Source organism: Ceratosolen solmsi, unplaced genomic scaffold (genome assembly GCF_000503995.2).
Source record: "Ceratosolen solmsi marchali unplaced genomic scaffold, CerSol_1.0 scaffold28, whole genome shotgun sequence".
Lineage (NCBI taxonomy): Eukaryota > Metazoa > Arthropoda > Insecta > Hymenoptera > Agaonidae > Ceratosolen > Ceratosolen solmsi.
This window is the reverse complement of record NW_011948429.1, coordinates 649839-654713: the sequence shown is the minus strand read 5'-3', so window position 1 is coordinate 654713 and position 4875 is coordinate 649839. Positions and strand designations below refer to the sequence as shown.

Here is a 4875-nt window from a genome sequence, read left to right as displayed (position 1 = left end):
CTCCCTCCCTAACACCACCTCGATTTCTCCTTTTAGGATCATGAGGAGTCGCGCGACCTGGTGCGCGCGCCACGAGTCCCGCGCCGTCTGGCCCTCGGTCCTCTCGGCTCGCCGCTCTTATAACCCAGCGCGGCCGAGATCAAGAAAGTCCTGCTCTGTTCAGCACTGTATCGCGTCCTCTAGGCCGCATGCGCCTCCCCCACCAGGTGCCGAGCGATGGCTGGGGGAGCGGTAACGCGCGACGCCTCGTCGTGGCGCCCTCCAATGTGCCTTCCGCGCCGCTGAGCAATCGCGCCCATTCAGAATCGATGATGTCAGGCTCGCCCAGCGGCCATCCCCACCGTCGTCTACCCGAGCCGCCCACCCATTGGCCCGCCAACAGCCAATGACTACTGAGCTGGGCGTCCCCCCTCCTCGCGCCACCCGCCGAACCGCGCCGAGAGTCGGAGCGAGCGAGAGAGAAGGAGGGCGAGCGGGTGCGAGCCAGGGCGACGGGCGCCGACAACCCTTAGTTAAGTCGCCGCTGTCGATCAGCCTACGTGCGCCCGCGTCTTTCTACCAGAGCCACGCGGCCGTCACGCATCGCACCCAATTCTCCTCAAGCCGGGATGCCGGCTACGCTGTGACCCCTGCCAGAGCGCGCAACCCCGTCCTGACCCGCGTGTGAGACGTCCCCCGTGTTTGCCTTGGTGCGGGCCCGGAGGAGCGCGCGACCGCCGCCCGACGGCCAGTATTGGTAAGTCCACGTGCTTCACCCGGGACCATTCGCCCGGCCCGGACCTTTTTCACCCTTAAGCGCTGCTCGATCTATTTTTCATTCTATTTACTCGACTATCCCACTATGTTATTTATCTAACTATCTACCCGTCCCATATATCCGACTGTTTTTCCTCCTTTCCCTGAGTTCTCCTCCCTCCTCATCCTCCTGCTCCTACTTATCCACTATCTCCACTACGACACCATTCCACCCCCTCTTATCATCTCTCATCATCGCATGATCCCCAAACCCAAATACATCCTGAACCCCACACCCCGCCGACCCGGCTGCCCGGTGACGGGATACTCACCGCTGCCGATGCTCTTCTTCCTGGCCTTTGAACAATTTTATGTACACGGCTTTGCATCGCGCAACTGTTGAGACATCGCGCATGGCCACGTAACTTCTGACGACTATTTTATTTTCCTCCGATGTCCCCGAGCTCGTTCCGTCGAGTCTTGGATTTTCCATTGCGGCGCACTCGATCTTTAATCTCCACTCAGTCGTGCACGAGAATGAGCGGGTAAGAAATTGTCCTTAATCTATAAAGCGCCTCGGCCGACGTGTAGCGAATCTTTGACTCTGTTGCCCCTTGGATTTTGAAATTTAAATGGACACTCCCTCGGATGGATATAAATAATGGGGCGACGATCGGGCGGAGAGGGGGGAGAGTGGGTTGGCGACGGCGACGGCAACGACGACGATGACGAAAACGACGACGACGACGACGAGTGGTGAATAGTAGTGAGAGAGAGAGAGAGAGAGAGAGAGAGAGAGAGAGAGAGCGAGAGAGCGAGAGAGCGAGGGCTAAACTCGAGATTTTCAACCTCGAGTCCCAACTGCCCGATCTTCGGACTTAATAATGTCCGTCGTGGGACTACGCTTAGACGATCGATCGATCGATCGATCGATCGGTTTTGCTGGCCGCGCGCGTACTTTTCCACGCCTCGTCCAATATCCTATCCCCGATGACTTCCTCGTCGCGCATCGCACATTCCTTACGCCCGACACAAATTGCTTCCTTAATTATTGCGTCCTTAATTAGTAGTCGCTCGTACAATTTTTTTTGCGATTTTGACGAGGCTCGAGGTCGACGCACAAGTGACGACACCCCGTGGCGCCGCTTTATGCGATGATCGACTCGCTTATGCCGTGGCGAGGGTTGGATGCACGAGGAGCGCGAGATCCGACGCACATTATTATCTTCCGTGAACTTTCCTATTCTTCTTAATGTTACTTTTACCTGATCGATAGATGGCCAATTAACGAGACCTGTATTGTTTAGGGGTTCCCTGGGAGTCAGTGGCATTTTCCAGTGAGAATCAGTCGGGCATTATGTTTTATCATTTCACCGGGACAAATCCGTGCCAAGGAGCAGTCTTGTATCCGGGCACTATTTACTAATTGTGAACATTAAGGGTGAGGTGCTGGCCAACCTTTCGTGCATTGTTTTTGAACAAAAATAGAAGAAGAAGAAAATTGCTCATTAGATGCGGGAGAAAATGTCGCGCAATGGTGAACTATAAAGTTAACATTGCGAGTTTATCTTTGCCTCTGACAAACGAGCCTCGTCTTGACTTAGCCCGCCCCCCCCTCCCCCTCCAAGTATAACTTTAAACTTTACGACTTTTTAAAGAGTAATTTAGGTGATAATCGGTTCAACGACGCCCGATTCATATATTCAGTTTAATAAACAAATCTAGAATTTTTTTTTTATCCTAATGCGATTGGGCATATGTCAATGTCCAAAGTAACTAGCAAGACGTCAAATGTAATATAATTATGATTACAATATTATATTCAATAATAATCAATAAAATTCTGATGTGATATATTGAAAGGGTAAGGCTGAATATTTTGTCAGGAATGAACGATACTTAATTTAGTGGGAATTTTCCAATGAAACGGTACGCCTCGGTCATTGAAGATACGTTACTCGACTTTTTCCATTTAATAATACATTCTCCAGCGTTGTTCGCAAATACATAGGAAATATTATTATTAGTAATGCAAGTAAATATAATGCGCCATTGGTTTGAGCGCGACATGTCGCAAAGATGGTCGTACAATGGTCCGCCCCAAGTTTAATCAATTGATTTTTGATAAAATGCGTATTGAAGAGGCGCGAAAGCAATGAGAATTCTAGTTCTCCCGTGCCAAACCACGAAATAATTTAAATTCAATGAAACATAATGTACGGCACGTAGACTTCAATTCAAGATTTACGCCCACATATTTATTTATCCATGTCAAAGGAGGGAGCGGTATAATTGGATTTCTGACGAGCAGGCGGTAATGAAGGGCAACTCGTAGACCTAATTAAATATAAGGTTTAAGGTAAAAAGGAGAGGGATTTTTTCTTTCTTTCTTTATTTTTCTTTTTTTTTTTCTTTTTTTATATACGTATATATATATATATATATATATATATATATATATATATATATATAAGCGTCAAGCTCTCCTAATCGTGCCAACACCTCTGTTGGCTTTGATGTTGGGAAATCAAACGGCAGCACTCGGAGCACCGCCTCGTTGTTATTCGTAAGCGTAAAACGTGAAAAGTATGGCGTCAAATACAAGTGGCCGCTCGGCCGTTTCCTCGGCGCAAGTCTCGCATAAGAATAGCACATGCAAATCTCGCAACTTTGTTAATTTTCCGTTGTTGGGGCGCCGTGCGACAAAGGATTGGTTTTTGCTGGCGGCGATCGTGTTTGCCCTGCGAAAATCCCCGATCGGATTATCGATCGTTCGCCGCCCGTCGCGCAAAACCTACGACGAGTGCTGCGTTTGTCTGAGCGTCCGAGGACTAATTTGCTGAATAAGCATAATTTCTTTCTATTTCTAATTTTGGCTATGCTTAAGGAGGTAGCTGCGCCAGATGATACCGAATCCATTTCTCTCTCTCTCTCTCTCTCTCTCTCTGTCTCTCTCTCTCTCTGTCTCTGTCTCTGTCTCTCTTGGGAGAGCCCACGCGCAGGCTCAGTAACGACAATTAATAACGTACAGCGGGGCTCGTTGAGGTTTCCTTGGTTTTCTAACGAAAGTTTTACGCTTTTCGACTGGATTCATAAAATATTTACACCCATTTACAAAGAGTATACGGCAGTCAAAATGTGTCGAATGTGCCTCGTACTTTAGATATAGTAGCGTCTTTTTTTCCTCTCTATCTTCTATCTATGATCTATCTTGTATATATCGAGATATTATTGATTATATTTTGATGTTAATGAGCATCGAGGATGAACGATAACATAATTGAATGAAGCATTCGTTATTCTTCGAGTCCGATGATAATGTTGGTGCACCAAAGTTATAAAGACTTGCTCGAGTAAGAAATCAAGCGTTATTTTATCGGTTAATGCACGTACAAACTTAATATATCAACAAACCTCGCGCAGATTCATCATTTAAAAATGCTTAAAGCAACGCTAAAAGCACGCAAGCTCATTAAACGGAAAGCGTAGAATAGACGCGCTGTCATAGAAACGCTTAGGACGTCTCGAAAGCTTATTTAGGGATAGGCTTACTCACTTAAGCTCACGCGTAAGTGAAAACAATGTGCTTAATTTTGTTGCGCCAATGTATCAAAAGCGTCTACGCGCGCTCTTTCATCTCTTTGGGAAAGCAAGAAGAAGGAGAAATGGATAAATTGTGCAAAATGCATCGAGGCTCGTTTCCGTTCAATTAGCTTCTCATCCACTCGATTCACATTATATCTACGGCAATTTTCCTTTCGTCGGCGCGCAGAGTGACGCATATAAAAACAAGGATAAAAGAAGGAGTGAGGGAATAACAAAAAGTAACAGAAGAAAATAACCAAAAAGAAAATACACGTGCACACACACGCACGCAAAAAAAAAACAAGAAAGAAAAAAGAAGCCGAGCCAGGCTGAGCGAGGAGATCAGTGAGCGATTGCGTTGCGTAAGGGACGCGAAGAAAGAGCGAGAGGGAGGGATTGACGAGGAGTCCAGGCGACGTGTGGGACGTGCTGCGGTCGTCGTGCGGTACGGCGCGTTAATCGGACCGCGACGCGATTCGAATCGACTTGGCTAAACTTTATAAGCGAGTCCCGCGCCTATACGAGCGCGAGAGCAGACCGCCGGGCGGGGTGGGG

At 47.8% G+C, this 4875-nt stretch overlaps 1 protein-coding gene across 1 annotated transcript in view; it reads left to right on the top strand.

Moving 5' to 3' along the window:
* Positions 1–540: 540 nt before the first annotated feature.
* LOC105363847 (paired box protein Pax-6-like) overlaps positions 541–4875 on the top strand; it is a 43916-nt gene continuing 39581 nt past the window's right edge. Inside the window, exon 1 of the mRNA XM_011501646.1 lies at positions 541–736. The gene's annotated coding sequence lies outside the window, so the exon portion shown is untranslated. The remainder of the gene's footprint in view (positions 737–4875) is intronic.